The following is a 22,106-nucleotide window of genomic DNA, read 5'->3' as shown; positions in this document are numbered from 1 at the left end:
AGGGGACACTGCTGACCTTGCCGATTTCTCAGGGATGAATCCCATGAGGGGGAGCCAGGAAGCACGGTGGACTTTGAAGGATGATTAGGGAGTAGAAGGGGAATTCTGGTGTCATCATCAGCATACCAGTGCCAGAATGCAGAAGAATTGCAGACACAGACTCTCTCCAAAGCCACGAGTCATTACTCCCAGGAGGAATGACACCGTGGGCGCCCCCCTGCGAGGATTGAGGGGCCATGAGAAGAACACTGTAACTTGGCAGGGTCCCACATACATCAGACCGGATTAGGGTTGGACTCCTGAGTCTCGTGCCTCACTACTTGAAAATCCCATGAAAGAGCTAGAGCCTCGTTCTGGGCAACAGTGGACAATGGCTCTTTGTCACCAGCCAGTGAAGAGTAAGTGAGGAGCGTGATGGAAGCAGAGGTCTGAGGGGTGCTGTGCCCTGGGGGTCTCAGATGGTGTGGAGAAGAGGGTCAAGGCCTGGGAGGTCACAGTCAGGCAGGATGAACATGTGGAGGACTGAGGGTCCTGCCCTTTCCCAGACCCACCATGGCTCTGGCCCTTTCTGCCTTGGGCTGTGCCTTGCTCTGGCCTTCCTGGTGGATCATTCTGGAAGACTTCCCAGGAAGTTTGGAGGTCCCTCAGGTCCAGGCCCCAGGGATGAGGGAGCCCAGGATAGCGGTTATTCCAATGATGTGAGCCCCTCAGGCACTCCGGCTTCTTTGGAGCCCAGGAGGCCCTGTGGTGCCACAGAGCCAACAACATCTAGCGGGGGACCCCACTGCACTGTGGGGAGGAATAGGCTGAGAAGTCAAACCCTGAGGTGTAGCCTCTTGCTTTACACCCACGTTAAGCAGAAACCACAGCTTCAAGGCTTAGTGGGCTCCTCCTTCCAGCCCTCAGCAGTATATGTTGTGTAAGAGACATCTGCAGCTCAACAAGTAATTACAAAGTGAATCCTATGCAACCACCACCTAGGACATGAGGGGATCACTGCCATCTCCCCTTCATCCCTTTCTGATTTCTATCCCTTGCCTCCCCCTGAAGGTAATTACTATGCTGACTTCTGGAACAATCATTCCCATGTTTTTTTTTTGTGTGTGTGTGTTTGTTTGTTTTTTACAAGGCAGCATAGTGCAGTGGTAAGAACATGGATTCTGGAGGCAGAAGGTGTTCATTCACTTCTTGGTTCCTTTACTCACTTGCTGTGTATCCTTGGGCCGAATACTTTATCTCTCTGTGCTCACTTTCTTCATCTGTGACGTAAGGATCATGAGAGAATGCAAGCTGATGAGGTTATTTAAAAGATTAAATATGAGTTAATATATGTGTAGTGCTTAGAACAGTGCCCTGGGTAGTACGGGTGCTCTTTGTAGTACTGTCACCTAAATATACATGACTTGGCAGATATGGTCTAGTTTGCTAGTTTTTGAACTCTATTCTAACGAATCATACTCTAAAACCAACCAACAAGTAAACAACCAAACAGATAGGTACAAAGCCTATATGATGATGGCAGCAATGATGATTGAAGGGGAAAAGGATGTGCCAGTGGCTGAAGTTCTGGAAATAGGAGGAGCCTGTCGTGATGGGCTGGGACGTGAGGACAAGAACACACAGGGGTGGCATAAACAGATCACGGGGATTAACACTCAGCAGAGAGGTATAACTGAGAGTGTTTCTGAGTCTAAGCTCATACTCCTCATTGCAAGAGGGGCCAGTAAATCAAGTTGTTGGGACAAGGAATAGTGACTTTATTTGGAAAGCCAGCAGACCGAGAAGATGGTGGACTAGTGTCCCAAAGAACCATCTTAACCGAGTTAGAATTCAGGCTTCTTTTATACTAAAAGGGGAGGGGGTGTGGTTGGTTGCTGCAAACTTCTTGGTGTGGAAATCCTTTGTTCTTGGAGCTGCCCACATAGGTCATGTCACAATGTTCCTGTAAACCTCCAAAAAGACAAATGTTATTCTCTGTTCTGCAACTTCTTTTCACTATATGAATGGAAAAGTGTTACACCTTTAAAGGTCAGAGCCTTGAGAATGGGCCATCCTGTATATTTCAGGCTATAGGCAGCCTGCTTTACTTGTAGCAAAAGCAATAGAATACAGAGGTTAAAGTAAAAGAAACAGATCAATATGGAGTCAGATCTGTTCTTCCCTATTACAAGAGAACACAGCGTGGGTCCAAGAAGTAGGAGGGGCTCTGGGGAGTGAGGCAACCTGTCCCTCCTCTCCCAACACCGGGCACCCAGCATGGTTCTCGTGGAACTCATGCTGCTTCCTTCACGGTGCAGTGCAGACTCCATCTCCATTCTGCCTCTGGTTGGGCGACTTCACACTTCCACTCCCAGCTGTGGGACCTGGCCGTAGGTCATTGCCCTGACAATAGATGCTTCAGTTTCAGTGCAGCCTGGACAGTGCCCAGAGCCTCGTGGGCCTCTGTCTCCAGAGGGAACAGCCCTGTGCTTGGGGAACAAGAAGCCCCAGCTCCCAACTGCACTGCGGGCAGAGTTAGATTGAAATTGTCATTCTTCAGCAAACTTGTACTAAATACTTAGAAGTCCCAAATACTTCACTGAGCTGAGATGGTTTTCTTTGCTTTCCCTGGATCTGCCCACTCAGTCTTCATACCAGCCCTGAGCTCTCCTGCTGTCTCTGTTTTACAGAAGCAGAGGCAGAGGTGGGTAACTCACTCCTACTCACATGGCTAATAAGTGCAGGAGGCCGGGCCAGGGCCGTGCTCTTGACCAGACACTGCCCTGCTTCACCTCATTTCCTTGCTCAGCAGTCCTGGTTCTGCCCCACTGGCTATGTGGGCACACTGCTGAACCTCTGTGTGTCTCAGTTTCCCTACTTATGAGGAGCGGGCCTATGGGCTCCGGTGTTCGCATTCCCTGATTCACCGCCCTTCACGGAAGCCTCCCACAGATGCCGGCCAGCCCTGGGCACCTGGGACTCCACGAGAAGTAATATCGTGGCCTCTGGCCTCCTCAGGAAACTTATATTTGGGGACACAACTGATGACACAAGATGGTACATAATTAACTTTCCAAAGTGTGATTCAGAGCAGGGTGTAAGTAAGGGCTCTGGGAGGGCAGCTGAACAAGTCTTGCCTAGTGGAAAAATGGATCCTCTTAAAGGAAGAGCAAATCCTCCTTAACCACTGCTAAAAATGACTTCTCTGTTAGGCAAGCATCAGAAACACTTGCCTGGCAGACAAGTCATTACCGTCTGGCTCCCAGTCGACCCTACCTGCCCCACCCCCAGCCGGGAGCCCTGTGCGGCTGGTGGACGTGCCTCATTTCAGCAAAAGCATCAACACTTAGAGGGTGGGTTTTTTTCTTCCTCCACATAAAGTGCTTCCTTATGTTGAAATATTTTTCCACGGGGCTATGCATGGGATGAAGAGGATGTACGGTGAGCAGGCAGAGCCCCAGAAATAGAGGGCTAGTGGGGATTGTGCAAAAGTCAGTGAATGAACCTGGTGACGGAGACACCACACACCCTGAGGCTGGTTACTTCAACCATAAAGAACTAGTTGTGAGAAACGCAGTTTGACCGGGCTGGGGCCATGACACTAGGGAATGGAAACACTGGAGACAGTATTTTAAAATGTTGAGCTTTGGCTGAAGAACGATTCTTAGGTTTGTGTTGACTCATACTGTGGCATCTCAGAGCCTGTGGAGAGGCGGCATCTATCCCAGGATTCTTGGTCTCCCACTGTGTCTCTTCCTCTGTTGGTTTTCTTCCCTACGGTTCTGTGCCGGCTCTGCGGCTCATTCTACTACTGCAAGGGACGATACCTTTCCAAGATTTTGGTGTTTAGCAGCAGGCTGATGGCTCACAACTTTGCTTTTTAATTGAAAAATTTTATATTTTTATTGAAGTATAGTTGATTTATAATGTTGTGTTTCAGGTGTATAGCACAGTATGTATATATGTATTATATATTCGTTTTCAGATTCTTTTCCCTGATAGCTTATTATAAAATATTGAGGAGAGTTCCCTGTGCTATACTGCAGGTCCTTGTTAGTCACCTATTTTATATACGGTAGTGTGTATCTGTTAATCCCAGCCTTAGGGTTCCAGCTGGGAGCTGGCCGTAGGCTCTGGACTCACGAATGTGGCTGCCTCCTGGGTGTCGTCATTCAGTGTCCCGCAGGTACCTCTGCTCAACTAAACTCCTCCCAAACTCGCTTCTCCCCATCCTCCTTCTAACTCAGTGAATGGCACCATCTCTCACCCTCACCATCCTCCATGTGCAAAGAGTCCCCAGTTCCATCCATGTCTTTCCACTCCATGCGTGAACCTCAGTTCAGGCCCTGCATCTCTGTCCTATAGCAGCTCTCTCAGGGGTCTGCCTGCCTTCCAGTTTGCTCCCCTTGAATCCACCCTACACACAGCAGCTAAAGTGCTTGCACAGCACAAATAGGAGGTGTAACTCCCCTCCTTAAAGCTCCTCGAAGCCTGCCAGTTGCTTTGGGGATTCAGCCTAAACTCGTTCAGTGTAAAGCGCCATTCCCGAGTTGGGCCCGGTGTATCACTCCAGTGATCTGAGGCTTGGCTCTCATGGGAACCTCCCTCCAGGCCTGTGCATTCTCTGACAGGAACAGGAGATGGATGAGGTGAAGTTGTTAAATGGAAATACCATCTCTCCCAACACCCACACTCTACCATATTTCTGAATTCAGAACATCCCAGCAAAGTCCAAGATGCTGTTTCTAAAGATAGTACATCAGAGTAACCTGCTTACAAATCAGTAAGAAAATAACCTATAGGGGAAGAGAATCTGAAAAAGAATATATATATATATATATCTGAATCACTTTGCTGTATACCTGAAACTAACACAACATTGTAAATCAACTATACTTCCATTAAAAAGATGCTTTGCTGAAACCAAGAAAAAAAAAAAAGAAAAGAAAAATACAAATAGCCTAAGACAAGGACAGAAGATAACCAGGAACTGGGGAAGAAAGCTGGAGCCTTTACTGCTCTTCCAGACCAGAGCCTGTTGGGCCCTCAGTGAACCTTGCCTGTAACTCTCTTATGACATTTCATACTATGTGGCATCTATTTATTTATTTATCACTTGGTCTAGCTCTTACTTTAAAAAATCAGCAACCCGAGTTTGGGGAAGATGCATCTGTCTGCATCTTCTATGTACCTTCTGTGCAGTGCATATCTTCTATGCGTAGGGCAGAGGAGGATCTCGGTATATGAATGGCCAATTATTAAATCACTATATTATGTCTTTACCCATTAGCCAGGAATATTTATTTCATTAAAATAGCTTTCTAAAAATATCACCCCATATTGCAAATGATTATGTTCCTAATGAGTATTTTGCACTTATGAATCAGTAATAAAAAGACAAATTCCCTAGGAGAAAAATTGACCAAAGATGATGACAAGTTACAAAAGAATTTACAAAAGAAACAATACCAATGGCCATGAAACATATGGCAGAGGCTTAATCTCCATGTATACAATGAAAACTACTGTTTGCAGGAGGTGGGGAAAACAGGGACTTGTACTGTTGGCAGGAGTGTAAATTTGTAGAACCCTTCCTGAGGGCAATTAAGCAATAATAATTCAAAATTTAGAATTTACATGATCTTTGACCCAACAATCCCAGGACTCTGTCCTCTAGGAATAATCAGATAAGGGTACCAAGTTTATGTGAAAGAATAGTAATTGCAACATTAATAATAGAATAGTTAAAAATACAAATAAGTCAAGCTTTTTGTATATAATGGAATATTGTGCACTTGTTAGAAGAGAAGCAAATCTCTAGATATGTGTTTCTACAAGGAAAAAGGCACGCAATATATCAAGTGAAAGAGGCAGGTTATAAAGCATTTTATCCATCTACCCATCCACGCTTCCTTTCATTCTTTCATTCAGCAAGAAAAATAGTAAAATAGTATTATTAAGCTATTAACAGTAATTACCACTGGATCAAGTTAGACTTTTTAGTGACTTCCACACTCTATTTCCTATTTTGAAGATTTTACAATGAGCAGTGTGGTATATTATTCTTGAAACAGCAAAAACCATAGGTAATGCCAGTTAAGGGGAAAGTTTTTCTTCTTGTTGATTGAAAGAGCAATATGAGAGATTTATCTGTGCTGACATTTGGGGAACACGTTGCCATATGGGATAATTTTTCGTCATGAGGCATCTTGGCTTGGTGGATTAGCCCCTGGTGGCAAAGGCTTGCATCATGTGGAATTTGTCCTGCGTTTTTGACCCCAGCTTTCACTAACTCCTAAGAAACACAAAATAACATTTTCACAGTCCATTCCTTCGCCAGTAAAGGGGAACAAATTACATTTAATTTCCAACTATCAGTGGTTATGAATTGTGTGGGTATATGAAATCAGCAAATAATAAACATTTTAATCCATTCGTTTTCTCTCTTCTACCTATACTCTCAATCATCATTTTATTTTATTTACTCATTACCAAGACAAAGTGAACTGATTTCTGGTTTTTATTTTGCTCTTCCCCATGTGCTCTTGGCCTGCCTTGGTCTTAGAAAACACTTGCCGGTTCCTATTGATCACTAATTTCTTTTCTACCTAATCACAAAAGGTTAACTAATACAAGTTTACACTTTTCCTTGGTGTTGATGACGTGCTCATCTAACAATGGCTCCTGGAACTTCATCCTTTTTCCTCCTTAGGAAACTGTCAGTGCTTTGCCCTTTGGTCCACCATGTTGATGTCTTTATGTTGATTGGACCTGGTAAACTGAAAGTGGCATCTCTGGATGCCCTGGGAGGATACATGTGTTCTAGAATGTTGGAAATAAACCCTACAGAGATTCTAGGGGCCAGCCATATTGATAAAGTTTTTAGGCTCCAGTGTTCTGGACTATGCTGAACATTCTCTCCAAGGTAAAGGACCAGTGAATGCATCTGCACCTCTTACAACCATGAAGGAAGCACAGCTCTTTGGAAGTCCTTCAGGTGCTGGAGGCAATATGTATTGCACTTGGGACAACTGCTCCATCCCATTTATCAGAGGACTCATGTTGCTGGCAATTTTGATTGGGTCTCAGAGCAAGAGTGGGCTCTGCAGCAGGTCCAGGCTGTAGTATAAGCTGTCCTGCCACTTGGGCCATGTGGACTGGAAACTCCCATAGTGCTGGAGGAATCTTGTGACAAATGAGAGCACTATGTGCTGTCTCTGGCAAGTTGTATTGGGGGAGTTGCAATGCAGATCTCTAGGCTCTGGAGCAAGGACATGCTACCTGTTGCAAGAAATTATGCACTTTTTGAATGGAAGCTCTTGGCAGGCTACTGAACCTGGGAAGAGACTGAGCATCTTGCCAGAAGTCGTCAAATACATGTGCATCCAGAGCTACCTATCATGGACTGAGGGCTGTCATTCCCACCAAGTCATAAGGCTGGAGAAACCCAGCATAATTCATCTTAAAGTGATCATGGTGCAGCTAGGAGTGGACCTGGGCAGGTCCAGAGAGCATGAGAACACTAATTGACCAAGTTGAACAGTCTCACATATCACTTTCTTAGGTTGCATTGATGCCTCCCTCTAAGCTCATGCTGATGGCCAGGGGTTTCCTATGACCAGTTGGCAAAGGAAGAAAAGAAAATCCAGGCCTAACTCATGGAGGGGTTGACTGGGTCTGTTGGTGTGAGCTGAAAACAGACTGTTCTGCATTACAGCTCTACTCAGGGGACTCTGATAAGAATAGGAGGGCAGGAGAAAATCCTCCCCGTGGGCAGAGCTGCAGGCACTATACTAGTCTTCCAGTTTGTGAAGAGAGAGAAATGGCTTTAGCTAAGACTATGCTGTGAGTCCATTTGCCAAGTGGTTTGGCTGGTGGGTCAGGGGTTTGGATGGAGCGAGACTGGAAGATTGGAGATGAGGTGATATGGGAGAAAAGCATACAGAGGGGGCCCAAAGTGTAGGGATTGTTACATCATCTATGAATGGCCACCAGAGAGAATCTACTACAGAATCCGGGACTCAACAATCAGCTGGACAGGATGACGTGAGCTGCTTTCAGCCTTCCCAGTGCCAGCACAATGGGCCCGTGAAATGGAATCACCATGGTTACAGAAATGAGAACAATGCATATACCCATCATGGCAAAGCAGATGCTCAGTGGATCATCATGAGGAGGTAGGGCTGCTGCTGCATCATGGGGACAGGAAGGAATAGGTTTGGAAATCAGAGGATTTATTGGGACCATATCTTGGTGCCCAGTTTTAGCTGTAGATGGGCAATTATTGCAACTACAAACTGATAAGAGCATGGTAACCAAGGGTTCAGACTCTTCAGGGATAAAAGTATGTCCATTTCAGCAAACAAGCCATCTAAACCAGTAGACATGCTGGTGGAGAGTGGGAGGGGGGGAATCTAGAAAGAATGGTGGAGGAAGGAGATGATGAATATCAGTTCCAACCTAGAGACCAACTGCAGTGGTGAGTGGGGGGCTGCTTTTCTTTGAATGGTCCCACACCATCCACTGTCTTTGGAAGACTGCCACCTGGCAACTATACTGCTTTGCCCACAGGGGCAGAGCCCAGAGGTGCCTGGGAGTTTCCATGTCCTCAGGGCCCCCCTTAGCCAGGGGCTGACAGAGTTTGCGAGCATGAAGTCCAGCTCCTTGCCTCGATGGGGACAAACTCACAAGTCCCTCCCTTGTGAGACTCCGCCTGAAATCTCACAACCTTGGGTCCTTCCCTTTCCATGGCCTGCTTCCCTCACTCTCCTATCAGTATTTCCAGGGCCAGTCTTACTAAACCACCTGCCCTTAGAATCTTCCTCTCAGAGTCTGCTCTGGGTAATCTCCCACTACTTAACGGGGAGATTAACAGGGAGGGGTGGGGGTAATAATAGGTCACATTCACTGGGTATCTACCATGCGCAGGGCACTGTGGTGAGAGCTCTTACATTACCAGGTCCACTGAATCCTCCAGAACTCCCCTCTCCCCGACCCCAGGTGCTGAATAAACTCTCAGTAGCAGAGCTTAGGGCTTTAGGGCACAGGCCCAGGAGCCCAACTATCTGGGGTCAAATTCTGGTTCTGCCAATGACTGGCTGTGTGACCTTGGGCAGGTTACTTTCCTCATCTGTAAAATGGGGATAATAATAGGGTCTACTTCACAGGCTGTTTATGAAAATTCGATGAGTTAATGTAAAGCATTGGAATGCTTTGTAGATGTCTGTTAAATGAACAGATACTTTGCAAGGGGCAAGTAAGACTTAGGAAGATTAACTTGCTCAGGTTCACCCAGCTAAAGTGGCAAAGTCAAGATATGTATGACTTCAAAATCCAATCTCTTAACTACGACTGTATGCCACCTCTGGTCAGGCCTACTGCTCCTTCATTCCCCTTCGTATATTTCAAAAGGCCACTTTTCTCCGAGACCACGCATCGCTGGCTGGTCTTTGCTGGGAGATGACAGGAGGAGCCTGGATCTCCCTGTGGCCGCCCTTGTGGTGAGGCTCTCTATCACTGTGGATGTTGTCTTGTCTTGGAGGTGCCGCTGTGTGTTAATTCTCAAGGGGATCTCTCCACAGACCTTCATTTTCTTTATTTCATTGTCATCCCCCTGTTCCCCATGCCTCCCAAAAAAGTAGAGAGAGACTTTCCTTCACTACTGAAGTGATAGCTTATGAGAACCTTTTTTTTTTTTTTTAAATTCAGAAATCCTTTTCTCAGTTGCCAAGGTAAATGAGATAATAATTTAAAACATATGGAAACATGTAAGGGGGGAGGGAAGTGAGAAAACTCTCACTTGCCACCCATGTGGCTTTCTGAGGCTGCTTCACTCACCCAGCCTTGGCTCACTGGGGCTGTCACTGGCCTCCTCTTGGACTTCCGGATGACACACCTGGCAGGCTTGGTGAATGTCCTTATAAGGCAACTGCGGTGCCGCCCCCGTGGCTTCCCTGGCCTGCTTCTCACTAGGGCAATGAAGCAATGTCCCTGAACTGGGAAGGGCGGGGACAGCTTGCTCTTAATTCTCTAGTAGCCCCACTAAGGCGGCCCTATTTCCTCCTCTGATGGTTTGAATGTGAGAAATCCAACTACAGGAGAACCTTAAAAAGGAGGCCATTTATTTCCATGCTATTCACTGAGCAAAATGTATTAGGCAGCTGCTATATGCCATGCTCTTTAATCTCATGGGGTAACATGAGGATTATTTACAGGAAAGGGAAGAGATCCAGATGTGGTGCTGAGCTTCAAGGCTGCCCGGGATCCAACATTAGTTTCATTGTTTTTTATTTTTGTGAGGCCCTCAAGGTCCAGGCAGGTCCCAGGACTTGGGAAGGGAGGTAACTCCTTTTGTTAGAAAGGAGAAGGGACATCGAATATTTAATGTCATAGGTACCAAGCCCAGTGCTTTACATCCATCACCTCATTTAATTCTCAAGGTGATCTGTGAAGTAGGTATTTGGGTTTATAGTGAAATTTCCCTGAAATGTCTACTCTGATCTATCTGGCTGCTCTCTACATCCCAGACTCAGCCAGGTTGAGGCCCCTTGGGTTATTTACATTTTGACCTCAAAGGGTGTTTTCTGTTTTTCAGCCTTAATACTTACGGCTCAGATCAGTCCTAAAGGTTTCCTCCCAGGTCAGATACCCAAATCAGCTGCTCCCGCCAATAGCAAGTGCTCGACTCCCGGCTGCCCACAGCCACCAGGGGCCCAGGATGCCTGGCTGACCTGCAACTCCACCTCCCCACCCGTCATGAGGGGAGGTGGGGAGGCCCCAGACCTTCTACGACTTCATCTCTGGGCTCCTGGTTCACACCCCATGCCGTCCCCTTCAGTTAGTCTGCTGGGGATCCAGCTTCTATGTTGGGTAAAAGACCAACATCACGCTGATGCTGGGGGTTTCCCAGGGTTTCACCTTCTTTGGAGAACAGGTGCTGCAGACATAAATGTCTTTATGACCCAGGCTAGATTAATTCCCCCTGCGATGCATTCTCTCCCATCTCCTCTTTCACAATTCTTAGCACACGTTTTTCTCTTGAACTGCCGGGAGAAAATTGCACTGGAAAATCTGGAAGCATATCTAGCTGGCTTCTCTGGGCATGAAATATCAACCACCGTCCCCTCTGCCAGTTTCCCCCTCCGTCACCGTCCTCCATCCTCACCTTGCTGCCTCCACGCTGGCCACACTGGTCTTTTGCTGCTCCTTAAACATCCAATGCTAGGGTTGCCAGATGAAATACAGGTTTCCCAGTTACATTTCAGTCTCAGATAAACAACAAATGAGTTTTTAGTATAAGTATGTCCCAAGTTAAATTACTTCTTGTTTATCTGAAATTTAAATTTAACAGTGTCCAACCTTTTCTTTCTTTCTCTTTTCTTTTTTTGCTAATTCTGGTGACAATGTCAAGCTCATTCCCGTCACTGGGGATGTTTGTCAGTCACATGACTCCCCCCTCACTGGACTCTGGCCTTGGCCCAGATGCCTTGTCTTCAGGGAGGCTTCCCCTCGTCCCCACATCTCAAAGCATGGCCCCATCCCGACCTTCCACCTCCCCTTGCCTTATTTTCCCCTCAGCAGCACCTGCCTGACTTGCCCTCGCATGTGTGTTTTCTGTCCATCTCTCCACAAGCACAATCACGTCATTAAGTCAGGGATTCACATCAGTTTTGTTCACTGCCATGTGCCCAGTGTCTAGAACAGGACCTGGCACAAAACAGTCACCCCAAACCATCTGTTGAATGAATGGATTATTCTGCATGATCAGGACAGAGAATTTTGATTTTTCCCAGTCAGCCCAAGAAAGAGAAGGTAAGAGAAGGCCCTGAGATAAGAGGGGGAAGAGTGGGGAGAGGGGAGGGGAGGAGAAAGACAGAGACATACAGAGACAGAGTGAGACACAGAGACAGAGACAGACAGACAGAATGAATTGAGAGAAGAGACAGGATGCAGTCTGAGACCACTCTCATCTGTGGGTGACTTCAAAAGTGTGGGAGCCCACGCAGCTGCTAGAAGACATTTGCACAGAGGGGCCATACAATGCATACAATGTAGACTTTGAGAACACAGGCTTTGCCACAGACTCAAAATTTGAGTCTGGGCTCCACCACTTAACACTTGTAAGGCTTTAAGCATGGAATGCAACTCTAGGCCTCAGTTTCCCTATCTGTTAAATGGTAATAACAATATTACCCAGTCACAGAACAGTTGGGAGGTGTAAATGAGATACACGTGTCAAGCACGTAGCACCAGGTCTGACCCCTGGCAAGTGCAGAAGAGAAGACAGCTGCAAATGCTCCTGCCATCACAGCCATGCTCCTCCTGATCATGAAATTACCACCCCCACCCCCACCTCATGACTGCCTCTTCAATTTTTACTGACTCTCAGTTGATGACCATTTTTCAAAAAGAAACAGTGGTTTTGTTTTTGTTCTTTTTTGGTCATCACTGTGGCCCATCAGAGATTAGAGAATAGCTGGCGGGTGTGCTCTGGGTGCTGAGAGGCCAGTGTCGCTCTTCTGCCTGTGGAATGGCTCACCCCCTCATGTAGCCCCAGGGATAAGTCTCTGCACTCAGGTGGCTTGGAGGTTTTGCAAAATAGTTGCCACCAGTGTTAAACTCAGAGTGTCAGAGGCCCCTGTCGCTGAGCACACAGGACAGGGTGCAGCCTGTCTGGTCATGACATGTGCTGGCTCTGTGACCCCCGCACCCCTTAACTACTCAGCCTCATGTTCTTCCTGTGGAAAACAGGATGGTGTTTCCTGGTCTGTCTTTCTTCCAGGTTTGGATGGCCACGAAATGAAAGAGGCTATGACAAAAGCTTTGGCAACCCTAAACTGCTATATAAAGCCCAGATCGTGTCATCAGCATTGTCTGCAGGGGGAGGGGGTCCTGCCTAGCTGACTGGGGATCATGGGCTCTGTGGACATCTTGGTGTCACGCACTCACTGTACCTCATAGACACACGCCCTTTTCCCGGAGCCGGGATCAAATACCAGTCAGTGATGTGTCCTCAGGGCGGGGATTAAAATGACACAAGGCCCTCATTCCTGGGAGCTCCACCACTGCACCCCCCACAGTCAGGCCAGTAGGTGTCTGGCAGACATATGAAGGCAGGAAATTAGTGCCAGTTCTGAATAAACATCTTTGCACTTTGCTATACCGGTAACTGGCTGTACTTTTGTAGGATTGGACACACTCCTGAAAGTCCCCCAGTTCCCAGCCCTGATGAGACACACACTCTCCAGCCCCTCCCCATCCTAGCTTCACCATTTCTGCGGAACACTCATTCTTAGGTGGCAGCACTGTCCAGGGCCAGACAATGCCTCCTGCAGCAGACAATCAGGTTCAGGATGTACTGATGCCCATGGCCTCAGCTTGTGGGCCCGGGGCCCTGGCCCAGCCCATAAAGCCAAGTCACCACTGAGAAGCAACCTTCTCTCATTTGGCCAGAGCCAGCCCCCAACTACAGCAGGCAGGGTCCTTGCCTCAGGCTCTGCAACTTAATGCATTTATAAGACAAATATTAACCAAGTGACTACTATGCACTATGTACTAGGTGCTAGGAACTCACCAATGAACAAAGCCAATATTGAATTTCCCTTCCTTCATGGAACTTCCATTCTAGTATGGGGAGGGTAGGGGGGACAGAAAAAGTAAATAACTAGATTCTGAAGTGTGTAAACAGATGACAAATGACGTGGAAAATTGGCAGGGTAAAGAGGGTAAGGGTGAGTGCAGGGGGAAGGGAGCAGCAGGTTCCACAGGGAGGTCCACAGAGAATGTACCATCGGAGTCAACACCAAGGAGGTAAGCACCTGGGAGGGGAGCTGGGAAACATTCCATGAAGGGGGAACAGCCAGTGCAAAGGCCCTGATGCCTTGGCCACCGCCTGGTGTGTTCAAGGAATCAGGAGACCAGTGCCTAGAACCCAGTGAGTGGGGGAAGTAGTGATTTGGGAAACTAGCAGTGGCCAGGTGTGGAGAGCAATCCTGTCAGGTGGCAGCAGGAGAAAAGTGGTTCAAAATCAGCTAGTGGCAAGGGCTGGCTCTGGTTTGGGAGTCCTTGAAGTCTTCATAATGTGGGAATGCCTTCTTTCAGAAAAAATATGAAATTATAAATATGAAATTAAGCACAGGGTTTTGGAAATGCAAGCGAGGGCCCCTGGAGCTTAGGTTCCTTAACTTCTCGATAGTGGAGCTGTGGACCCGAGGCCTGTGCTTGGGATGGCTCCGGAGGGCCTCACTCACCCCAAGGCAGCACCCTCCTCCCTCTCTCCCTCCCCTACAGCATTGCCCTTCTGTGACTTCTTTCCTGGTCCAAGCTTCCTGTGATATCCATCTCAACCAGTGTTTGCACAGATAGCAATGGGGACAGAGAGAGGACCTGAGGGACCTCCGTGTCCCCAGCCTAGCCACATGTGTCAGAGTCCAGCCAGCAGGGATGACAGTGACAGTGAGGGTGGCAGAGAAGTCCCCCTAGGAGGGGAAGGACAGGAATCACGTCTCCGCAGAGGACATTTCTCTGATTTTGTGGTTCTGTCCCCATCCAGGGAAAGAAACCATGAGGGCAAGTGCACACTCAACATGAAAGGAGGCTGGGGTCCTCCTCCAGGCCCCCCACTGTGACCCTTCAGGGAGTAGCTGCACGGGGCTGGGTCCCGGAAGATGAGCTGGGGGTCTCTCTTAAGCTGGCTGGTGAGCGCCACCCAGGGAGGCCCAGGCGCTGCTTTGGAAACCAGGAAGGGGTTGGGGACAGGCGTGGAGCAGGCGGGGAGAGAGAAGAAAGGAATTATTCAGTGTCCAGTTATGAACTATTAGCAGTGGGGAAAGAAACCCAGATGTTTGGGGGACTAGTCATTATGTTCCTCTGTGATGTGGCTTCTGTGGGGCCTGGTTAAATACGAACTATGCCCTCCCTCCTTCCCTCCCTTCCTCCCTCCCTCCCTCCCTTCCTCTCTCCCTCCCTCCCTCCCTTCCTTCCTTCCTCCCTTCCTTCCCTCCTTCCTTTCCTCCTTCCTTCCCTTCTTCCTTCCTTCCTTCCTTCCTCCCTTCCTTCCCTCCTTCCTTCCTTCCTCCCTTCCTTCCCTCCTTCCTTCCTTCCTTTCCTCCCTCTTTCCTTCCTCCCTCCCTCCCTCCCTCCCTCTCTTCTTTCTTTCTCTTTCATTCATTGATGAGAAAAGATCCCATTTAAAAGTAGCTGGTGGGGTTGGGCTTCCCTGGTGGCGTAGTGGTTGAGAGTCTGCCTGCCGATTCAGGGGACACGAGTTCGTGTCCCAGTCCGTGAAGATCCCACATGCCGCGGAGCGGCTGGGCCCGTGAGCCATGGCGGCTGAGCCTGCGCGTGCGGAGCCTGTGCTCCGCAACGGGAGAGGCCATAACAGTGAGAGGCCCGCGTACCGCAAAAAAAAAAAAAAAAAGCTGGTGTATGTAGACCCTTCCCAATTTAAAAAAATCATAATAATTTTTCTTAAAAGTGCCAATTGCTATCTTTGTCTAGGTAGAGACATTTAAGCAAGTTTGGATATGATATGGAAATTTTGATTAATTTGTTTGAATGAGACTCTTGTTGTAATACAATCCTTTGTCTTTTGGAATAAATCAACCAAGAAGCATTTATAGCACAGCTGCTATATATGCAGTTTTATTTTAGGGCCTCCTTATTCAAGGAGGTTGAATCCAAAATCCTACTCCTGGAGGTGATTTTGGTCTGGCTGTGAAGTCAGTGCTTATGCCTGTGGGGAGATGGGTCGATGGTGCCATGGCACTGCTTCTCAGGCCTTATACTTGACTATTTCTCTTCTTACTCAATGCGTTTTCCCTGGACTGTCTTACCCACACCCGAGATATCACCACCCTCTGTCAAGCTTTCAGTGCCAAATCAGTCTCCAGCCTGACTTCCTGCTACCTCCCAGGTGCTTTTCCAGGATGCGGAGGACTGCAGGCTCAGTCCCTGAAACCCCCTCTCCCTCCGGCCTTTGGAGTGGCCTGCCTGAAACACACGCATCTGACCACAGCCCTGGTCTAGCCAGGAGCCTCCACTGGTTGCTGTTATCCACATCAGAGGTCCAAACATTCAGAAATGTAACTTGTTTTTCAAGTAAAATATTTCATTGAACACCAGTAGAAGAAAGATGGGAAGTTATTTTATTGGTAGACATGTACTTTACAGGCATACGTTTATAACATTTGCTTGCTCTAAAGCCAGCCACTCTGAATAATGAAAGAGGCTATTTTCAAAAGCATAAACATTTGACATTTATGGTCATGGATGCACTTGCAGTTTTTATTTTTTAATTCATTAATTATTTTAGTATAGATTATTTACAATGTTAGTTTAGTTTCAGGTGTACAGCAAAGTGATTCATATATGGTCTTTTTCAGATTCTTTTCCATTATAGGCTATTATTACGTATAATAGTTCCCTATGCTATACAGTAGGTCCTTGTTTTATCTATAGTAGTGTGTATCTGTTAATCCCAAACTCCTAATTTATCCCTCCCCCCCCTTTTCCCCTTTGGTAACCATAAGTTTGTTTTCTGTGTCTTTGAATCTATTTCTGTTTTGTAAATAAGTTCATTTGTATCATATATTTTAGATTCCATCTATAAGCGATATCATATACTTTGTCTTTCTCTGTCTGACTTACTTCATTTAGTATGATAATCTCCAGGTCCATCCATGTTGCTGCAAGTGGCATTATTTCATTCTTTTTTATGGCTGAGTAATATTCCATTATATACATGTACCACATCTTCTTTATCCATTCATCTGTCAGTGGACATTTAGGTTGCTTCCATATCTTGGCTATTATCAATAGTGCTGCAATGAACATTGAGGCACATGTATCTTTTCAAGTTAGAGTTTTCATCTTTTCTGGATATATGCCCAGGAGTAGGATTGCTGGATCATATGGCAACTCTATTTCTAGTTTTTTAAGGAACCTCCATACTGTTCTCCATAGTGGCTGCACCACTTTACATTCCCACCAACAGTGTAGGAGGGTTCCCTTCTCTCCACACCCTCTCCAACATTTATTATTTGTAGACTTTTTGATTATGGTGCACTTGCAGTTTTAGATAAGCCTCAGCATCCAATTTATTCCTGTATTTGTTTCTGTTGCCCAGTGTTGAGAAAGTTTGGCTCAAGATATAAGTAATAAAACCAGCAACATCTTTATGTTTTATTTTTACACATCTTGCCTTGCCATCTCGGGATGCTCTTAATTAAACAAATCCAAGATCTTGAATGCAGAGTAGGAGAAAATGTTGAGTCTAATATTGAATCATTAACAATATCTAACTGCTTTCATTGCTTATGTTAAATGTAAAATTCACATCAGAAGTAGCTCAAATTTAAGATAGGTGCTCATGCACTTTTATCCTGACTGCACAGCTAACCATTATATGCGGTAGGGAGTGAATGTGATCACCTAGGTTTTGTCAGCCTGCATTTGGTTATTCAGTTTAGCATGGTCATGTATCTGTACAAATTGATGCAAGAGGGCATACACAGACCTGGATTTTAAGAAATCACCTGTAAAGAGCTACAGTCTTTCTAATCAGTGACACCTTTATTAAATATTCAAAATCATGAACCAAATCAGAAGACAAGATCAATTCTCACTGTATCAAAGAGCATTTGCCCAGCGACATGAATTAGTGCATTTGTGGTCTCTGATATGTTAGCATTTGATATAAAGCACATGTGACTATGTTGATATAAAATTACAGTTGATTTTTTAATAATTTAAAGTACATATTTTGGGTAGCTTTTTTAAAAAAATGGAAAAATCCATGGACAGAGTCCAAAAGCCAAAAGGTAAAAGAAGGATATTTAGTGACAAATAAATCTCCCTCCACCTCATCCTCAACCAGTATTGTTCTCCCCAGTATTTTTCGTCACTATTACCAGTTTCTTTGAATCCTACCAGAGACATTCTGTGTGTGTGAGTGTGTCTTAATTTGGGCTACCCTAGAAACAGACCTTGACACAAGGATTTATTTTATTTTATTTTATTGTTTTTTCGGTACGTGGGCCTCTCTCAATGTTGTGGCCTCTCCCGTTGTGGAGAACAGGCTCTGGACGCGCAGGCTCAGCGGCCATGCCTCATGGGCTCAGCCGCTCCGCGGCACGAACCCGCATCCCCTGCATCGGCAGGCGGACTCTCAACAACTGCGCCACCAGGGAAGCCCGACACAAGGATTTAAATGAAGCTATTTATCTGGGAAGAGCTCCCAGGAGACTCCTGCAGGGACTGGGGGCATGAGAATGGAGACGGAAGGCAGCCAATAAAGGGAAGATCATAGAGTAAATTCCACCATGAACAAACAGAGCGTAATGCCACCGGGGAACTCTGGGAGCCAGCATAGGACACGTGGCCCAGTATTATTTCTCCTGTGGGGAAATTAAACTGGTAATTTATGACCAACTGCATTGTTTGAGGGCTGTGGGGTGTGGGCAACCAGCCATGAGGCCAGGCACAGTGGACCCTGGTGGTCAGAAAAAACTCTCAGTCAAAGAAATGCAAGAGCTGGCCCTTTAGAGTGTGCAGGTGTGCCCTGAAATGTTAAGGAGCAGGAGGTATGGGCAGGGCACCAACAGCATCTGCTACAACATTCTCCTAAAAACATTTTGAATGAAATTTGAGCCAAACATTTGCAGCAACCGTGGCCTAGCCCCACGACTGCCAGGCTTCCAGAGAGCCCAGTCTGAAGGCCGTTGGCATTCGTGGGACCAGCAAACGAAGCTTTCCAGGGTCTGGCGCCTGTCAACTACTTCTGCTTCCTTTCCCTCCTTAATCACAGTCAAGTTGTCACCCAGTGATACAAGTGATTTGTGCTGGCTGGCCCCTGGACATCCGGTGGAGCACACCTCCCTGCCTTTTCTCATGATGCTGTCTTGGCCTGGGAGCACCCTTTCCCTTCCTCTTAGCTGCCTAATGCCACTTGTTCTCCGGATTCAGGTGAGTAGAAAGAATAAACTGTCCTTTTGGTGTAGTGGAGGGCTCACCGAGGTGTGTAGCCCAGAGCCTGACAGAGACTGTGCTCTCAGGAGTGATTATCTGCCAATATCCCCATCTGTCTTATGCCTTGGGGAACCTTCCCTGTCAACCCTGGGCTAGATTGGGATTCCACTCTGCTCGCTGTCCTAGCACCCTGGGCTCACCTATTGGAATGATCTGTTTGCCTGTCTTGTCTCCCCCAACTGTACCAGGAACTTCTTCAGGGCAGGAAGCAGGCTTTGCTCACCTCTGAATGCCCGTTGAAGGCAGTATGGCTCAGTAAATGCTTTTGAACAGAATTCAACAGGGGGCACTGCACAGTGCCCCTTCTTTGCAGTATTTGTAGGAATCCTGAGGGAGCAATTGCTGCAGACAAGGTGGCCCTTGAATGTGTGTTAGGTGGCCTCGAATAAGACACATGCCTGTAAAGGGAAGGTGTAGAATAGTACAGAATGGAATATTCATTCGGACTAGCATGCTGTCACTGGCAGGATCTGAAGAATCTGGAACAAGTGGGGCTCATCAGGGCCTGGCTGATGGAAACCTCAGGCAGTTGTAAGTAAAGGCACAGGGGCAGACATCCCCATAGGAGAAGGGAACCAAAGGAGGTCAAGGACAGCCGTCATTTAGAAACATATTGAACGCATCTGTGGTCAGCATATTTTTTGGAAGTCACAGAGAGATAGAAGCCTCAGTCCGTCCCTGTGAAGATCTGCTGTCTACAGTGGGAGAGGAAAGTCACAGTTATCCTGAGGATTATCAACCAGTAAGGACCATCCAGGCAACCATTTTTAAAGACTTTTTATTTGAAAATAATTATAGACTCGAAGAAAGTTGCAAAAAATAGTACACAGAGGTTGTGTGTACCGTCACCCAATTTCTCCCAGTGGTAATACTTACATAACTACAGGACAATATCACAGCCAGGAAACTGACATTAGTAAAAGGCACAGATCTTGTTCAGATTTCTTTTGTTTTACATATGAGTCTACAAAATCGTTTCACGTGTGTAAATTCACATAACAACCATCACAGTCAAGATACAGAACAGTTCTGTCACCACAAAGATATCCCTGGTGCTACACGTTTATAGTCACCACCCCCGCCCCCCAAGCCCTGGCTAGTGTTGAGTTTTGAAAGTTCTTGGTGTTCTAGACATGAGCCCTTTGCCACATGTGCGGTTTGCAAATATTTTCTAATTGTCTATAGCATGTCTTTTCATCCTCTTTACAGGGTCTTTCGCAGAAAAAAAGATTTTAATTTTGATGAAGTACAACTTAATTTTTTCTTTTATGGACTGTGCTTATAGTGTCACGTTTAAGAACTCTTCATTTTTCCCTAGGTTTGAAGGTTTTCTATGTTTTCTTCTAAAAGTTTTATAATTTTACATTTAAATCTATGGTCATTTTTCAGTTAATTTTGTATAAGGTGTGAGGTTTGGTTCCAAGTTCTTTTTTTTTTTTTGCCTATAAATATTGAATTGTTCCAGCGTTTTCGTTTTTTAAAAAACTATCCTTTCTCCATTGAGTATCTTTTGCTCCTTTGTCAAAAATCAGTTGGCTGACCTGGGCCTGCCTGATGGTGTCCCCATGCCTGACAAGTACTCCTGGCAACCAGTTGCTGTAGAACTCAAATCTCTGCTAGACAAGGATGTTTTGTTCTTGAAGGACTGCGTGGGCCCAGAAGGGAAGAAAGCTTGTGCTGACACAGCTGCTGGGTCTGTCATCCTGCTGGAGAACTTTTGCTTTCATGTGGAGGAAGAAGGGAAGGGAAAAGATGCTTCTGGGAACAAGGTTAAAGCTGAGCCAGCCAAAACAGAAGCCTTCCAAGCTTCGCTTTCCAAGCTAGGGGATGTCTATGTCAATGATGCTTTTGGCACTGCTTAATGGAGCGCACAGCTCCATGGTGGGAGTAAATCTGCCAGAGAAGGCTGGAGGTTTTTTGATGAAGAAGGAGCTGAACTACTTTGCCCAGGCCTTGGAGGGCCCAGAGCGACCCTTCCTGGCCATCTAAAGTTGGGCACAGCTAAAGTGGCAGACAAGATCCAGCTGATCAATAATATGCTGGACAAAGTCAGAGAGATGATTATTGGTGGTGGAATGGCCTTTACCTTCCTTAATGTGCTCAACAACATGGAGATTGGCACTTCTCTGTTTGACGAAGAGGGATCCAAGATCATCAAAGACCTGATATCCAAAGCTGAGAAGAATGATGTGAAGTTTACCTTGCCTGTTGACTTTGTCACTGCTGATAAGTTTGATGAGAATGCCAAGACTGGCCAAGCCACTGTGCCCTCTGGCATACCTGCTGGCTGGATGGGCTTGGACTGCGGTCCTGAGAGCAGCAAAAGATACTCTGAGGCTGTTGCTTGGGCTAAGCAGATCATGTGGAATGGACCTGTGGGCGTATTTGAATGGGAAGCTTTTGCCCGAGGAAGCAAAGCCCTCATGGATGAGGTGGTGAAAGCCACTTCCAGGGGCTGCATCACCATCATAGGTGGGGGAGACATTGCTACTTGCTGTGCCAAATGGAACACGGAGGATAAAGTCAGCCATGTGAGCACCGGAGGTGGTGCTAGCTTTACCTGGAAGGTAAAGTCCTTCCTGGGGTGGTGGATGCTCTCAGCAATGTTTAGTACTTTCCTGCCTTTTGGTTCCTGTGCATAGCCCCTAAGTCAACTTAGTGCTTCCTGCATCTCCACTTGGCATTAGCTGATATCTTCCCCCATGTCAAGATTTGGCTAGTGGCCAAGAGATATAGGGCCAGGAACCCTTAAACAGTTGTACGGCATCTCAGCTCACCTTTACTGCACCCTGGATTTGCCTACCTTCTTCAAGTTCCCATTTGAATTTATTAGAGACTAAACCATTGTGCATTCTAGAGTGCGTATATTTATATTATGCCTGTTAAAAGAAAGTGAGCTGTGTTAGCTTAGTTCTCTTTGTGAAGTAGCTTATTCTGATTAGCTTTGTCATTGTTTCACCACTCAGCATGGAAACAAAATGAAATGCCAATTGTTGGTAGGGAGGGAGATGAAGTTGGTGATCTATTCAATAAATAATTAAAATATCCAGTGGGAAAAAAAAATCAGTTGGCTGTACTGGTGTGGATTTATCTCTGGCTTA

At 46.4% G+C, this 22,106-nt stretch overlaps 1 pseudogene; it reads left to right on the top strand.

Annotated features, from left to right (window-relative positions):
- LOC131760407 (phosphoglycerate kinase 1-like) overlaps positions 1-21,898 on the top strand; it is a 54,288-nt pseudogene extending 32,390 nt beyond the window's left edge.
- Positions 21,899-22,106: the final 208 nt, after the last annotated feature.

The sequence above is a fragment of the Kogia breviceps genome, chromosome 1 (genome assembly GCF_026419965.1).
Source record: "Kogia breviceps isolate mKogBre1 chromosome 1, mKogBre1 haplotype 1, whole genome shotgun sequence".
Classification (NCBI taxonomy): domain Eukaryota; kingdom Metazoa; phylum Chordata; class Mammalia; order Artiodactyla; family Physeteridae; genus Kogia; species Kogia breviceps.
The sequence above is the reverse complement of the archived record's forward strand: the minus strand, read 5'-3'. Positions and strand labels throughout refer to the sequence as shown.